Consider the following 18,036-nt stretch of genomic DNA (forward strand, 5'->3'; position numbering starts at 1 on the left):
CTCAGCCCCAACAGTCCAACAGAGACCTAGCAGACATGGTGAACTCAGAATGCTGAGTAACTGCTGCGGCGTGGTGTGAGATAGAAAAGCAGAAGAGAATGGGATGGAGTAGCTCCGGAGAGGTCAGGGTTGGCTCGAACCCTGACCCAAACCAGACACCCTGCAACATTTTGTTACAGGTTAAGCTTGCACCATACAATGCTGAGGGTGATGCCTATGGGGTGGTATTCAGAGATGCTGCAGACAGTACATTGTTTTAGACTTTAGGTTTAGTACCATCTGTCAAGCTTGCTTGTTGTCCAGAAAATAGTGACAAATACGTGGCTCTGCCTTCTCGGGCATCGCTCGCAGAATGTAACATTGCGCACGTAACAACGGAGTTGCCAAGGAACTGTTGTGGTTACCGAATCGGTGTTCCTCCCACCCAACAAAGCAGATGGTATTAACATAACATTAACACACATATATACACACACACACACAGAGAGAGAGTTGGATCCGAAAAGACAAAAGGCTTGAATTTCGTTCAAAGGGTAGCCTTGATTTACGTGCTGTGTTGTCAACTGTCCAAGTTGTGCCGGCGTTCGCAGGGCAGGCACGTACCATTCAGCACATATGACACACAGGAGAAGTCAAGCGCTGGATCCTCCAGGCAACACCAGTCAGCTGCTGAAATCTGTCAAAACTATCTCCTGGGCTGGATGCCGGCAGCTTGCTTCACATCAAACACAATTTCAGGAAGGGATAAGCTAACTTCTTTCAGGATTCACTGTTACATTCCCCTCCGCTGTATTTTTGATGACTAATAAAAACCACGAGCATGTGAATTATGCTGTTGTAAGTGTGCCTTAGGGTACATACAATGCAGTGACGGCTGATCTCTGCTATGGGAGGTGGGAGGGAAGGCGTAACAGCGAATGTTGGGTGGAACCAGGCAATACGTACACAAAAGGGATGAAACTTTGGGATTTTGGGGACTACAAGTCCCATAATTTTCCACTCTGGGAGTTCCACCTGACAGACAGACCCCTTACAGATGTCTAAACGTGGCTCGCCTGGGCGAACGGCCTCAACCGGAAGGCTTTGAACCTTAGGTCATCCTAGCTTTGCCTAGCTTCCTGTTCAGAAATAAATCTCCCAGCTAGCACTGGGGCAAGGGCAGGAAGCTCAGGTTGAACACAGTATAACCCTCCCCCCCCCAGAACTGCCTAAACATTATTTCAACATGACTTCTGCATTTTGTACAACAATCTTGCAAGGCGGACCCATGTTAGGAATTGTTATAAAGCAACAGAGGAAGAAATGGGTTAAGAATGGCTCGCCTTGACCAAGCCTACTTAGCAAGCGACTCTGCTCGCTGCTCAGCCATCAACAGTCCAGCAAGGCTGGGGTTTCCACCAGAGAATTCCTATAAAACCAGGTTAGTAGGAAATTCCATTGCACGGGGTCTTTCTTTCAGCCTTTCCCCCTTTGTTTCCTCTGCATGCACTCCAAGCTCACGAGCCAACTGCATTTCTTAAAACGCAAGGATTTCACAACTTTATAAGAGTTGGTCCAAACGGCATTTACTGCAGCTGCCGAAAGCTTCATGCTGATGGCATTTCCTTTACGGCTTGGCTTGGCCAGATGCGAAATGATATTGCGGGAAGGACATGGAAACAGTTATGCCTGTCTCAGCCCCAAGGGTCATGTGCTGAGCTCAACAACAACAACAACAGAAATGCACAATTAGAAGGGATCCTATAGATCATCAAGTCCAACTCCTTTCAAGGAGGCCCAGTGGGGAATCAAACTCCCAACCTTTGGCTTCACAACCAGATACTAGATACCCAAACCACCGAACTATCGATCAGTTCTTTGATACATTACAACTTACTTCAAACTGAGAAAGCTTGCTCTCCTTCCCAGCATCATCACCCAACGAATAAGACAGGCCCCTAACAACTCATTGGGCATATAGCGTGCATTGTCAACATTCAGCGAAGATGGGTATTGTTGCTTTTTGCTGAATTCATGTGCTTGCCGTCTGATTCTGAGATGTGTAGCTTAACAACAACAAAAAATCTACAGCGTTTCTTATCTCTGGAATTCATTACAGGGATACAATGGCCTCCCTCAGCCTAACGCCTCTCAGCTATGCGAGAAACTGCAGTTCCCAAGAGTCAGTCATGTTACTCGGTTTGAAGCCGCGGGGGAAAAAATGGCAGCCGATCAGCACTTAAAACCAGAGCAGGGGGTTGGACTCCATGGCCTTAAAGTCCCCTTCCAACTCCACGATCCTAAGATTTACAGCTGAACTTTCCTCTGGGAATCACAACACACATCCTCACTTTATTTGAACAACCACCTTGTAAGGTAGGTCAAGGGGAACGAGTGAGCACTTTGCCCATGGCCACCTGGAGGAGGCCATGGCTTGAACCCGGACTTTCCAAAGTCTCACTGCTTTGGAACCGCGTCCTGTTTGCAGCTAGCCAGAAGGAGGTGGGAAGGGTTTTAATTTTGTTTCAAGAGAAGCCGTTCCTGGAGGGGGTGAAAGGGAAGCAGCCCAAGTTGGAAAGGATCCTTGAAGAAGCCGTTGGGCAGGGAGACAGGGAGAGGAAGGGGATGGGGGCGATGGGGGGCCGAGGGACAACTCTAAATAGGACCTTTGTGATATTTTCTGGAGGGTGACTCAGAATCGCTCATCGGCCGGGGCCTGCCAAAAACAGACTTGGGCTGGAAAAAGTGTGTCAGCCTCGCAGGATGCGGTTTCCAAATTCATCCACTTTTCTTTCTTTCTTTCTTTCTTTCTTTCTTTCTTTCTTTCTTTCTTTCTTTCTTTCTTTCTTTCTTTCTTTCTTTCTTTCTTTCTTTCTTTCTTTCTTTCTTTCTTTCTTTCGTTCTTTCGTTCTTTCGTTCTTTCGTTCTTTCGTTCGTTCGTTCGTTCGTTCGTTCGTTCATTCTTCCTTACTTTCTTTTGTTCATTCGTTCGTTTGTTCGTTCGTTCTTTCCTCTTTTCTATTTCGTGGCTCAGATTTCTGGACATCACCCTACGCTTGCTGTCACCCCCCGTACACACGCCCACTGGTTTCTCGGTCCAACGGCTATTTTTCCTTCAGGCCATAAAGGTGGGCGAGAGGGGCTCCCCCCTCAAGGGCCAAGCCAAAGTGGGCACCACATGGAGGTCAGTGACAGGGCGTTTGTTGGCAGCCTCAGACTCATTAAACCAAATTTTTGTTTTTTTTTCAAAAAAGCGGTACGTTGGTTTCACTGCCTCCCTGCTATGGCTATCGGGCAGGTGGTTGGGTTATCAATGCCAAGACCTCATTTCTTCCAGTTTATGAATGTTTTTCAGTTTCTACGCTTGATGTTGTCCATCTCTACATCAAGGCTGGGGAAGGGGTGGCTCGCCGGAGGGCTTGGAACACCAGCTCACACCATGCTGGAGAACTGGCTGCCGGGGATGGGGGCAGAGAGACGCAGTCGCCCCCACTGCCATCTGTGCCAGAGACGGGCAAATTGTAACCCGCTCCCAATGAGGTTGGATGGCAATGCCCAACATTACTCCTTTTGGCTGTACCGGACAAAGACAGGTGGGTGGACTGACAAATGTTTCAACACTGGAAAAGGGATGGTTATTTGTCTGAAATGCAGCGCCGGATCCGAGCTTTGCAGACACCCTGGATGGCCAGAAAGACAAACAAGCGGGTCCCAGATCGGAACAAGCCTGAACTACCTCTGGAAATGAAAATGTTGAGGCTGAGGCTGTCTGACATTTGGGCACATCACAAGAAAGCAAGAAGATTCTTTGGAAAAGGTAATGATGCTGGGAAAGATGGAAGGCATCAGGAAAAGAGGAAGACCCAATCTGAGATAGACACACTCCGTAAAAGAAGCCATAGGAATGAATCTACAAGACATTCTGGAGATGGCTCATTCATAGGGTTGCCATAAGTCAAGAGTGACTTGATAGCACATCATAACCACAGATACCTGGAATACTTATGTAGGGTCAATGAGGAGGTGTATAAACAGTGCAGCAGATGTTCAACTTGGGTGAGGGAGACTGTTTATTTCCAGAAACTGAAATCCTCTTTCTAATGAATTAGGGTTCCCATCTGTTGGGGATCATGGGTGCTGTCGCTTGAACCTCTGGAGGGTCACACCTTCTCCCCCCTGGCTTACCTCCTTTCTTGAAGGCCCTTTCCCTGATCTAAAACCCTCCACCTGCCCCCCCCCATGAATTGAAAACCAACAAATTCTACTTAATCAAAGAAGAGCTCATTAATTAGGGAGAAAAAAAGAGGAAAAAAGGGGGAATAAGAAGAAAATTCAACGTACAGATGGGAGTGATGATCACTGTTATGTTTTAGAATTGATGGCCATTAGCAAATGAGTCACGGGTAGGGTCTCCCTCCCCCTTTTTAAGGAAGGTTGTGATGTCGATAGAAGAAAAGAAAGGTTTATTTCACAGGTTTCTCCATATGCTGCTGTCGCTCTTTCTTCGCACACATCAATCGGCTGTTTTAAGCTTGTGTGCCATTTCCATCAGGGCTGGGCAAAATCCTCTCTCTCTCTCTTTTTTTTTTTTTTTGGACTAAAGCCAGGGATGTTGGCATGTCCTCTGGTCTGAGTCCCGAGTTCGAGTCTTTGGCGCCAAGTCCCGAGTTCGAATCTTTGGTACCAAGTCCCAAGTCCCCAAACCTCAAGTCTGACTCCCTATTCAAAACAAACTTTTTTTCCAAGTTGAGAGTCTGAGTCATTGGGGGGGGGGGAAGCCCAAGTGGAGTCGCTGGTGCAACTTAAATCCAACTTCCTCAAGTTCTACTGGGGACCGTGCACTCCTTTGCTTCCCGATGTCTCCTTCCCATAGGCTGCAGGGCAGGGGCAGATGGGAACTAGAGTCCGACCTATGAAGGCTCACGGGTTCCCGAGTTCTGATTCATGCCAATTAACATACGGAAGCCCGTTATAAATAGGGAGAATTTTTCAGTTCCCTGAGAGAGGTGGTGACCCCGACGGTCCGCCCGAACTGAGTGGATTAGTGGGGACGTAATCTTTCTTTGGAGGGAAAAAACAAATATGATTCTCTTCCAAGAATAGAAATTTCCTGTTCTTAAGTAACGGGTGGGGGAAAAATGAGTTTGGAACAGCCCGGGAGGCAAACGCTTTGAAGCATGGCTTCGCAGCAAACTTCCCTTTGGCTGACCCCCAAGAGCCCCCCTCTTTTCCCAAGGGAGAAGCCTGTGAGAGGACGGTCTTCCGAGTGGGTGTGGGAAGGGAGGATGTTTGAGTGCCTTGGAGGAAAGGAAGTCCAAAGTGCCTCAACCGTGGGTGGGGGAACGAGGGTCCCTTGTCATGCTGGGGGACTACAAATCACATCACCTCTGACCTTTGGGCTATGTTGGTTGTGGCCGATGAGAGCAGGAGCTCGGTCTTGTCTGAAGACCCCAATATTGCACGCCTTGGATTTGAACCAGTGGAGGAAAGGGATGCATGGCATCCGGTGGGACTATAACCTCCATCAGCCCCAACCAGCAAAGCTAAGGGTGAGGGATGATGGGAGTTGTGGTCCAGCAGCACTTGGGAGACATCATTTTGCCTGCCTCTGATCAAAACAAAAACTCAGAGTGAAGCAGGCTTTGATGTCTGTAATGTTCACCTAAAATAGACGGTGCTGGTGGGCGAATTCACCAAAAAGTCAACCTTCTAAATGATTCCTTCCTTAGTTGGAAATTGAACCCTTGATGGAACATGTTACCTATTGGCACTTAGTAAAATAATGGGACCATCATCATCATCTTAGAACTGCAGAGCTGGAAGGGACCCTACAAATCATTAAGTCCAGCCATTGTCAAGGAGGCCCACTGGGGGATCGAACTCCCTGCCTCGTGCTCCGCAGCCAGAAGTCCAAACCTTTGCGCTCTCCAGCTGTTCTCTGCCTCCACGTTGCATTGTGTCCTTTCATTTAAAGGTCTGATAAAGTCTGAGCCCCCGGCTCTTGTTTGCAGAGTCTTGTTGGCCCTCTGCTGGCAGCCTAACACAGCACAGCACCTTCAGCCGTCCAAGAGGAAGGACAAGATGTGCAGAATATCAAAGGCTTTGGCCGCTGTTGTTAGAATGTTTGAGTTGCGCTTGAAGACCTGGATTGAGCTATCGGTCATCAAATCAGTTATTCTCTTTCTGTCACTCTTTCTTTCTCTTTGCCCAGCCTACCCCGTAAGGTTGTTGTGTGGATACAGTAGAGAAGAAGGGAACCATATGTGCTGTCTTGAGCTGATGGAGCAAAGGTGGGATGAGAATGCATGAAAGGAAGCTCCAGTTTCTGAACTGCCACAGCTGGTATCAGTAGCATCAACCTGTAATTTCTCAAAAGACAGAGACACAGCCTGCAAGGCCCCTCACGCGATGGCTCTCACAGAGTTGATCCCTGTATATACAGTACAGTGGCGCCTCGCTAGACGATGATAATCCATTTCACTGAAATCGCTGTCTAGCAAAATCATTGTCTAGCAAAAAGCAAATTGTCGTCTAGCGAAAAGAGGTTCGCGAAGCAGGGACCAAACATTGTCCAGCGAAATTCCCCCATAGGAATCACAGTTTTGCAAATCACTATAATGATTGCAAAAAGTCAATGTCTAGCGAAAAAACTGTCATGCGGGGTAACTGTCTAGCGAGGCACCACTGTATGTGTGTTTGTTTGTCTGTGCACGCATCTCGGTGTGTACAGATCTGGAAACCCAGCACGAGTGCCTGACTCAAGCCTCCGCTGGTTTCATTCTGGAAAATCGCCACTGGAAATCTGCTTCTCGTTCCGAGGCTACAGAGGGCAGATTTTCTGGGAGTTGGAAAGGAAAAAGTCCAAGCGGATTCGTGCTGATGGATTGCACAAGTTGTCCAAGAAAACATCTGGAGTCCCACCTGCCCACCAGCTCGGGGGTGCCTGCGGCTGGCAATCAGCCAACTTTTTCTCCATCTGGACGGCCTCTGGGGGGGCGGGGGCTCCTCTGGCCTGGTGACAGATGTTGGGAGGGTTGTGTGTCGTGTGTGTGTGTGTGTGTGTGTGTGTGCGCACGCACGCAAGATCGGTGCAACGAATTCCAGTTGGCATGGACAGAACTGGGAAGGCGAAGCAGAATGACTCATCGCTATTAATAGGGTGAAACACTTGCAGGTGTGGAAAGCAGGCTTGTTATGAAGCCGCCAGGATGAGATCCAGAGGTTTAGCTGGCCTCTTGTTTGTGTGCTGCACACACATTTGTGTCTAGGTGTTCAAGGTGCCTCGTTACAATCCTGTGGGGTCGACGCTTCCTGTGAGTCCAAGGGATATATTGGAGAGGGTCTCCCAGATGTTCTCAGGTTGCATCTCCATGCTTCCTTACCATTGCTGCTGTTGCGGCTGGGAGATGCAGTTCAAAACATCTGGAAGGAGAAGGGCCCCCTTCCTTGGCTTATTATTACCCAGAAGACATGCTTTCCTGCACTATGTTTGGAGCTGTTTCACTAGGCTGGCAATGGTTATTCTGATGTACCTTCAGGGCCCTGTTATGTGTCATCAAGTAAACAACATAGGAGCTCAAACTTATTTTCCAACGGAAAGTTGACTGTTCTTTTCCTGAAACAACGTGGCCTTATTTGGTGCTGTGGTTTCGTAGGAGTGGTTTCCCTGTTCTCAGCAGTAAGAGGCATGACCCATCCAGCTTTTCCTTTCCTTACGACATCATTTGTGCTTTACACGCCCAAGCTGCCTATTCCCAACGTTATCGTGTCTATTTAGAGAGGCCGAAATGTGTGTATTTAGAGAGGCTGAAGGGTGGGGAAATAAGTACCCAGCCTTCCAACTCAAACCCAACCTGCCTGCTCCCCGAGTTATTATATTGACACTTATTTTGAGAAGCTGAAGGATGTGGAAATGGGTGTTCAACACCAACCTAAACTACCTGCTTCCTGAATTATAACGTTCATGTCTATTTAGAGAGGCTGAAGTGTGTGTATTTACAGAGGTTGAAGGATGGGGAAATAAGGATCCAGCCATCCAACCCATATCTAACCTGGCTGTTTCCCGAGTTACTGTATTAACATTTATTTCGAGACATATGTGGAACTGGTCATTCAACACCAACCTAAACTACCTGCTTCCTGAATTATAATGTTCGTGTCTATTTAGAGGGGCCGAACAAGGTGGAAAGTGGGTGTCCAACACACACCTAAGCTTCCTGCTCCCCAAGGTATAATGTCGCTGGCCGAAAACCTGTTGCTTAGCGTAGTAAGTTGCAATCCGAGTAGGTAGACTGAATCAACAGAATGTACAGAGGCGTTGACTCACCAAATCCCCACTGATTCAACAGTTGGGACTACTATGTTAAGCAACAGGATTTCAGCCAACATCTATTTAGAGGTGCCAAAGGATGTGTATTTACAGAGGCCAGGGTGTGTTGAAATATAGGTCCAATGGTCCAACACACACCCAAGATGCCTGCTTTCCAGATTATAATATTAATGGCTGGGGGAGAGGCTAAAGGATGTCGCAATAGATGTCCACCACACAGCCAGCTTATGTCCTTCGTGGTCTCTGTTTCGGGAGTCTGAAGGGCATGAAAATAAGCGCCCATGTTCCCTCGCAGAAGGAGAAGAAAATTTGCATGCATTCCTCAAGCCACAGTTTTTTCCTGTCCACCTTCGCCAAAATGGTCTTCTCCTTAGCCGCCCCCACCCTGCTTCCCAGAGGAAGTGACACAATGAGCCCTGAAATTCTGTGGGACAGGATATATAAAACTAGACGGCAGGCATTCTGGAGCCAGAAAGAGCATTCTGTGTCTTGGAAAAGCAGAAAAGGGGAAGAGCAAGATAATTCCTTTGGGGTCCCTGGGAAGCTGAGAGAGCATCTATAGCATGATTTTTTTTTCTCACATAGGATTTTTTTTTAGTGGGAAAGGATTTGCATTTCCTTTAGACATAGCTTGCCAGAAGCTAGCTTCAAACTGCTGCGTAATGGATACTTCGCCTTAACATTACCTCTCTCCTTAGGTTTCCCTATGCTTCTGCACCTCTTGTGTAGATAAAAAAGCAGCAGCAGCAACAATATTAGCAGTACAATGGTGATATTAGCTAGTTGGGGGAAGGGTGGGCTGGAAATTCTGAAATCTGAAGTTTCTGAATTATTCTGAAAATAAAGTGGGACCTGGAAGATTCCACCAACCAGGTTTTAAAACAGCAGAGAATAATCAAGTCATCAAGGACCCCAGTGGCTTAGCAGTGTCTGAGCCTGGATGTGTTCATGGTTTGCATTTCTGGGAATTGTAGTCCAAAAAGGAGCAATGTTTCCCAGCTTTGACTTGAGGCCATGAGCATCAGCTCTGAAATCTGGGCTGTCTGGTTTGTCGTATCTCGTCTGGAGAATAGACCTCAAAACTAGAGTTTTAGCCTCAAAACTGGATGCCTGGCAAACCCTCTGCAGTGATGCATTGCGTGTGAATTCTTGACAGTCGATTGAAAACACTCCCATCTATCATGCTTCTTTGTACCCCCAGCGGTATGTGTCCCACTGGAATCTGATGCACTGGTGATTGGCGACTCCGATTCTGGAGGGGGTGTAGATCCACTTCGGATGCTAATCTGCACTTAACCATTGCTATCCAAAATACGGAATCCTTTTTGGGCATTGGTTTGAGTACCTTGGATAGCTCTTGTAAAGTGCAAAGTAAAACCTGGAATGGATTCACAGACCCTTTTGAAACGGAATCACCACCCAAAGATACCTGACCAGCCTTTGATTAAATATCTCAGAAGAAGAAGAAACTGCATGTAAAGCAGAAAGCTTCTACAATATTTTTGTTGTGTAATAAAGACTTCCAAAATTGCCCTATTCTAATTTTTTTTTTTAATATAACTTGTGAGTCACACAGCTAAGTAACCCCCCCTTACCCTCCAGGGTTTTGCATCCTTGATTCAGAATCTGATAAAAACATCCAAGATCTGGGGATAGTACAAAGCCACTGTTTTTGATCTGTGGTTCAATTCACAGACTGGGAAGCTGTCTTAAGACCCCAGAATCCAAAGTGGTCATCAAGGTTTTGACTAGCAAATGGCTGGAGCTACAAGTGGGATATATAAATAGCTTTGACCACAAACAACTATGAATGTAAGTTGAGATCCATGTAGAGGCAACCGCATGGCCCTCTGGAGATTTCTCCCCGATTATCTCCATCACAAACACACTCAAACCCTCAAGAATGTTGAAAGAACAACTCATGAGAAAATTCTCCGGCAAATCTAAAATGCTGAGTCCATTTCTGATCCTTAGCCTGGTTTGCATTCACATGGCAGGAAATATTGCTGACAGAAGGAACTGGACAATCCCCTTTTCCTGTGCTGGAGGAAATAAAACGTTGTATGCCGTGCTATATACACCTTTATGAAATATAAGAGAAAACCAAACTTCCACTTTGGTGGAGCTGTCAAGATGGTAGCCATGGAGCTTGATATTTCAAGATCTGTTTGATAGCATCCTCTGCTTGAACGCTGCTCAAGTTTGCTTTGAGAAGGGAGAACAAGAAAGGAAAGGAGAGCAGGAGTCTCGAGGGGCCTCGTTAGTACTTAGCCCTTGGACCAACGGTGAGACCAATCTAGCTTATGACCTCCATGGCGCGGCCTCCGGGATGCAGTTGTTTGGTCAGTATCCTATTGGCTAGAACAGTGGTTCCCAGATGTTCCTGGACTACAACTCCCAGAAATCCTGGCCAGCACAGCTAGTGGTGAAGACCTCTGGCAGTTTTAGTTCAAGAACATCTGCGGACCCAAGTCTGGGAACTACTGTGCTAAATCAAGCCACTTGTCACAATGGAAAGCTGTTGTTTAGAGCAGTGGTTTTCAATTTGGTGTATCTCACATCCAATCACTCCACCAAAGAACACAAGTTCTACCATGATACAAAAAAGCAGTTTCCCCCAAGAAGGATGCTTATAGGGTTACAGTTTTTATGTTACTGGATTTATTATTTGTGGTAAGCCCATGGGCAAGAAGGAGGTGTTAGAGAAATGCTGAATGTCCAAAATTCCTACTTGCTTGCCAAGAGTCACTGGCAGGGTTGGTGCTCAACATCACATCAGATTTGCAGGAGGACATGGGGACTGCAGGAGAATAAATTCTTAGTTACTGCTGTGAAAGTTGACTCATTCCCTTGTCCTGTCACTGGTACATATATTGCTGGTTGAGAATCACCAGCTTTAATGACTGGAGAAAGGAGACACATCCTGGATGGATGGCATGTTCTGTTCTAGAATACTTGATCCATTTGTCTTGAGGTGTTGATCTCAGCTCATTGTGCATGAATTAATGCAAGTAACCAAGTGACCGATTGGGGATGTGGTGGTGTGTGTTTAGTCGTTTAGTCGTGTCCGACTCTTCGTGACCCCATGGACCAGAGCACGCCAGGCCCTCCTGTCTTCTACTGCCTCCCGGAGTTGTGTCAGGTTCATGTTGGTTGCTTCGCAGACACTGTCCAGCCATCTCATCCTCGGTCGTCCCCTTCTCCTCTTGCCATCACACCTTCCTAACATCAAGGTTTTTTCCAAGGACTCTTTTCTTCTCATGAGATGGCCAAAGTACTGGAGCCTCAGCTTCAGGATCTGTCCTTCAAGTGAGCATTCAGGGTTGATTTCCTTTAGAACTGATAGGTTTGTTCTCCTTGCAGTCCAGGGGATTCTCAAGAGCCTCCTCCAGCACCACAATTCAAAGGCATCAATTCTTCGGCAGTCTGCTTTCTTTATGGTCCAGCTCTCACTTCCATACATCATGACAGGAAAAACCATAGCTTTGACTATTCGGACTTTTGTTGGCAAGGTGATGTCTCTGCTTTTCAAGATGCTGTCAAGATTTGTCATCGCTTTCCTCCCAAGAAGAAGGCGCCTTTTAATTTCAGGGCTGCTGTCTCCATCTGCAGTGATCATGGAGCCCAGGAAGATAAAATTTGACACTGCCTCCATATCTTCCCCTTCTATTTCCCAGGAGGTGATGGGACCAGTGGCCATGATCTTAGTTTTTTTGATGTTGAGTTTCAGACCGTTTTTTGCACTCTCCTCTTTCACTCTCATTACAAGGTACTTTAATTCCTCCTCACTTTCTGCCATCAGAGTGGTATCATCTGCATATCGGAGGTTGTTGATATTTCTTCCGGCAATCTTAATTCCGGCTTGGGTTTCTTCCAGTCCAGCCTTCCGCATGATGTATTCTGCATATAAGTTAAATAAGCTGGGGGACAATATACAGCCTTGCCGTACTCCTTTCCCAATTTTGAACCACTCAGTTGTTCCATGACCAGTTCTAACTGTTGCTTCCTGTCCCACATATAGGTTTCTCAGGAGACAGATAAAGTGGTCAGGCACTCCCATTTCTTTAAGAACTTGCCATAGTTTGCTGTGGTCCACACAGTCAAAGGCTTTCGCATAGTCAATGAAGCAGAAGTAGATATTTTTCTGGAACTCTCTGGCTTTCTCCATAATCCAGCGCAAGTTAGCAATTTGGTCTCGAGTTCCTCTGCCTCTTCGGAATCCAGCTTGTACTTCTGGGAGTTCTCGGTCCACATACTGCTGAAGCCTACCTTGTAGGATTTTGAGCATAACCTTGCTAGCGTGTGAAATGAGTGCAATTGTACGGTAGTTGGAGCATTCTTTGGCACTGCCTTTCTTTGGGATTGGGATGTAGACTGATCTTTTCCAATCCTCTGGCCACTGTTGAGTTTTCCAAACTTGCTGGCATATTGAATGTAGCACCTTAACAGCATCATCTTTCAAGATTTTAAATAGTTCAACTGGAATGCCATCACCTCCACTGGCCTTGTTGTTAGCCAGGCTTTCTAAGGCCCACTTGACTTCGCTCTCCAGGATGTCTGGCTCAAGGTCAGCAACTACATTGTCTGGGTTGTCCGGGATATCCAAATCTTTCTGATATAATTCCTCTGTGTATTCTTGCCACCTCTTCTTGACGTCTTCTGCTTCTGTTAGGTCCCTCCCATTTTTGTCTTTTATCATGTTCATCTTTGCGCAAAATGTTCCTCTAATATGTCCAATTTTCCTGAACAGATCTCTGGTCTTTCCTTTTCTGTTATCTTCCTCTATTTCTTTGCATTGTTCATTTAAGAAGGCCCTCTTGTCTCTCCTTGCTATTCTTTGGAAGTCTGCATTCAAGTTTCTGTAACTTTCCCTATCTCCCTTGCATTTTGCTTCCCTTCTCCTCTCTGCTATTTCTAAGGCCTCGTTGGACAGCCACTTTGCTCTCTTGCATTTCCTTTTCTTTGGGATGGTTTTCGTTGCTGCCTCCTGGACAATGTTACGAGCCTCTATCCAAAGTTCTTCAGGCACTCTGTCCACCAAATCTAGTTCCTTAAAGCTGTTCTTTACTTCCACTGTGTATTCATAAGGGATTTGGTTTAGATTATACCTGAGTGGCCTAGTGGTTTTTCCTAATCTCTTCAGTCTAAGCTTGAATTTTGCTATGAGAAGCTGATGATCAGAACCGCAGTCAGCTCCAGGTCTTGTTTTTGCTGACTGTATAGAGCTTCTCCATCTTTGGCTGCAGAGAATATAATCAATCTGATTTCGATATTGCCCATCTGGTGATTTCCATGTATAGAGTCGCCTCTTGTGTTGTTGGAAAAGAGTGTTTGTGATGACCAGCTTATTCTCTTGACAAAACTCTATTAGCCTTTGTCCTGCTTCGTTCTGAACTCCAAGGCCAAACTTCCCTGTTGTTCCTTTTATCTCTTGGCTCCCTACTTTAGCATTCCAGTCCCCTAGAATGAGAAGAACATCTTTCTTTGGTGTCAGTTCTAGAAGGTGTTGTAAATCTTCATAGAATTGTTCAATTTCAGTCTCCTCAGCAATGCTGGTTGGTGCATAAACTTGGATTATTGTAATGTTGAATGGTCTGCCTTGGATTCGTATTGACATCATTCTATCATTTTTGAGATTGTATCCCATTACAGCTTTTCCCACTCTTTTGTTGACTATGAGGGCTACTCCATTCCTTCTACGGGATTCTTGCCCACAATAGTAGATATGATAATCATCTGAGCTGAATTCGCCCATTCCTGTCCATTTTAGTTCACTGATGCCCAGGATGTCGATGTTTATTCTTGCCATCTCCTGTTTGACCACCTCCAGCTTCCCAACGTTCATAGATCTTACATTCCAGGTTCCTATGCAGTATTTTTCTTTGCAGCATTGGATTTTCCTTTCACTTCCAGGCACGTCCACAGCTGAGCGTCCTTTCGGCTTTGGCCCAACCACTTCATTAGCTCTGGAGCTACTTGTACTTGTCCTCCACTCTTCCTCAGTAGCATGTTGGACGCCTTCCGACCTGAGGGGCCCATCTTCCAGCGTCATATCTTTTAGCCTTTTGTTTCTGATCATGGGGCGTTCTTGGCAAAGATACTGGAGTGGCTTGCCATTTCCTACTCCAGGTGGATTGCGTTTAGTCGGAACTCTCCACTATGTCCTGTCCGTCTTGGGTGTCCCTGCACGGCATAGCCCATAGCTTCTCTGAGTTACTCAAGCCCCTTCGCCACGACAAGGCAGCAATCCATGAAGGAGGATGTGGTGGTGCTGTGAGCTAAACCGCAGAAGCCTGTGCTGCAGGGTCAGAAGACCAAGCAGTCATAAGATCGAATCCACGCGATGGAGTGAGCGCCTGTTGCTTGTCCCAGCAAGCCAACCTAGCAGTTCGAAATCATGTAAAAATGCGAGTAGATAAATGGGTACCACCAGGCTGGGAAGGTAACAGCGTTCTGTGTCTAAGTCGCACTGGCCACGTGACCACGGAAGATTGTCTTCGGACAAAAACGCTGGCTCTATGGCTTGGAAACGGGGATGAACACTGCCCCCTAGAGTCAAACACGACTGGACAAAAATTGTCAAGGGGAACCTTTACCTTTACCTTTTAACCAAGTGACCGAAGGTTGGGAAGGGCTCTCCCTTTGACCACAAGAGACCTGCTGTTCTGTTGACCTCAGCAGCTTCCAAAATTCACACGCTTTTTTTTACAGGGAGTCATGCTAATGGGGAGGTGGATGGGCTGGGAAGCTCAGGCTCTCATGTCGTTTTAGACTACAAATCCCATGATACCTTTCCATTGGTAATAGAGGTTGGGATTGCTGGGGGTTGAAGTCCAATGCTTCCAAAGAGCCAAGGTTCAGCTTTAGCCTGTTTTCACCTGTTCAGATCACGAGTGGTTGTCCAGGATCTTCAAACAGGGTCTTCCTCAGCTTTCTCACCTGAGGTCCTTTCAAGGAGAAGGGCATGAATTGCACCCGAGATTTCTCAGCCCTCGACTTAAATCCCATTTCCTAACCCTTGAGATTCCTCAACCAAATCCCACCCATCAGCAAACATTTGCTCAAGTGTGGGTAGATGGAGAGAAACCACCGGATGATGATCCAATTTCCCCAAGTTGGAGCTGTAGGTTCCTTTCCCACACCCTAACGATCTCGATTTCCTCTGACCGCCTCGATCTGTGCACTCAAATAGAAATCCCAAACCGACATTTGGGTACAATAAAAAAAAAAAGCCACAATATAGTCAACGTGTAATAGCCAACTGACTCATCAAGACCCATAGAAGAACTCATGCTTGGAATGGAATGAGTCAGAGGTGGGGAGGGGCTTCAACGCTTCACAGGGCACATGCGTTTTGAATGTCTCCATTCTTCTGGCTTCAGCAGGGCCCACGTGTCTAGCTTCACCCACCCTTCCCGGCCAGTCCTGTTTGAGTACCTTTGCATGAAACGGCTTGCTCTCTCTCTTGCTGCTTTTCTGCTCTCGCCGGTCTGCATGGCAGCTAGTGGGTACTGAACACCATCGCGATTTATCTGGCAGGATCGCAGCCCTTTCTAAAAATGAATCACTCAACAAGCACAACGGGGTATGGGCCAAAAGACGACGGAGGAATGGAAAATATGAATTCATCGGCTTGCTTTACTGGATCAAGTAAAATCCTGCCTTTTCTCTAGAAGAGTCGACAGGGATGAGTAAGTGTGACCGGAGTATAGGCATGGACAATTCCCTTGGGATCACAGCTGTTTCTGCAGGAAAGGTCTAAGACGGGCTCAGGGACACTTCTCTGCATCTTGGCTTCCCAGAGGCATTTGCCTTTTGCTGAGCGCTTGATGTCTCACTTCTGTGCACGTCATTTGCCCACCCTTCTTTCTTCCAAGATCCTAGAATAATGCTTTGCAGATCATTTCCTCAAGGATGGGGACTTGAGTCCCCTTTGCAGATAATTTTCTCAGGGATGGGGATTTGAGTGCATCTTAAGTCCAACTTGATGTCAAGTCAGACTTAAGGTGCACCAGTGACTCAACTCAGGCTTGGCTTGTTTCCCCCTTCCCCCCATGACTTGGACTCAACTTGAGACTCATAACCCATCTATACCTGGGGAAAAAGACTTGCTTTTAATAGGGACTTGGACTTGGGACTCAAGACTCTGTACCAAAGACTTAGGAGTCAGATCTAAAGACTTGCAAACATCCCCACATTTCCTTTAGGTCAATGGTTCCCAACGTTGGGTCCCCAGATGTTCTTGGGCTACAACTCCCAGAAGCCCTCACTACTAGCTGTGCTGGCCAGGATTTCTGGGAGTTGTAGTCCAAGAATATCTGGGGACCCCAGGTTGGGAAGCACTGCACTAATCACCTCGCCTTGCATGAGCAACCCATACATATTGCAAGGAAGAGAGAAGGAGGGGCAGAAAAGGGTTGCGGACGCCGCTGAAGAATTTATGCTTTCATCCAAGCACTTTCAGTTCCCTCAAAATAATTCTGGTGTTCTCCAGAAAAAAATTGGCCACTGGGCAGCTGGTTGTTTTTTCCTTTCTGACCAAAAAAAGAGAGAAAAATTATACCTCCAGAAGTGTTTCCTCCCCTCTTATTTAAAGTTGTGTTCTTTAACTGGCATCATGTCATGTTGCTAAGTTGGCAGAATTTTGACGCCTAGGAATTGCAAGGAAATGAAATGAGACGAAACCCAGTGGTTGGTTAGAGAGCATCCTCCCTCTTTTCCTGTCCTCCCCCAGGCACCCCACGTGGTCACTGGAGAGACCCGTTTCCACCTTAATATGGCAGACTTTCTTCCTTACTTCAATTATGCTAAAGGACACGTTGGTGAGTCAATCCGATGCAGCAAATAGCAGGAGGAACAGAGAAAATTATATGTTCTTTTTCATGGAGATATCAAATACGAACCACACTTTCTCTAGCCTTCCAGTGGGTTAGATGGAACTCTTAATTTTATTCAGTCAGATAGAACCCATCACTGCAAACAATAAGGGTGATAAAAGCCATAAGTTACTTCAGCAACTGCTGGGACATAATGCAAGCCATATGAGCCGAGCTATTTCATACAGGCAGCTCCTCTGAACATGGGTACATCTCTCATGATTTCTGCAAAATTCTTGAGCTTGGACCTTGGCTGCTCTCCAGTGGAGGGGAGTTCCAGCTGCTGGTTGGAATGTAGGACTGGCACCTCCTTCTCTGAGGGAAGATGTGATGAGACAGTTGGAGGCGCAAAAGCAGTAGAGAAGGACTCTTGTTCTTCATGCTGGGTTGAGCTCAGAGGAGTCATAGCCCAAAACATCTGGAGGGTCAAATTTCCCCCATTGTTTAGGCCAGTGGTTGCCAGTCTTGGGTCCCCAGATGTTTTTTGGACTACAACTCCCAGAAATCCTGGCCAACACAGCTAATGGTGAAGGCTTCTGGGAGTTTTAGTCCAAGAACATCTGGGGACCCAAGGTTGGCAATCATTGGCTTAGGCTATTGAATAATTTACCCTTCTGTTGTTTTCTGTAGGCACCAGCTATGGGGGATTCTGGGAGTTGTAGTCTTTAAAAAAAGTAACTTTAATGTTCTCTGGGAAACCTGCCCACCTTTGCTTCCTTTTTCAGAATAGCTTCCAGATCTATGCTGGTTCATTTCCAGGAACCACGTATCAAGAAGAACGTGGTCAAGTTAGAAGGCCTCCAGAGATACTGGGGAAACTGGTGTGCAACCTGGAAATCAACTCCTCAGAAG

Source organism: Pogona vitticeps, chromosome 12 (genome assembly GCF_051106095.1).
Source record: "Pogona vitticeps strain Pit_001003342236 chromosome 12, PviZW2.1, whole genome shotgun sequence".
Lineage (NCBI taxonomy): Eukaryota > Metazoa > Chordata > Lepidosauria > Squamata > Agamidae > Pogona > Pogona vitticeps.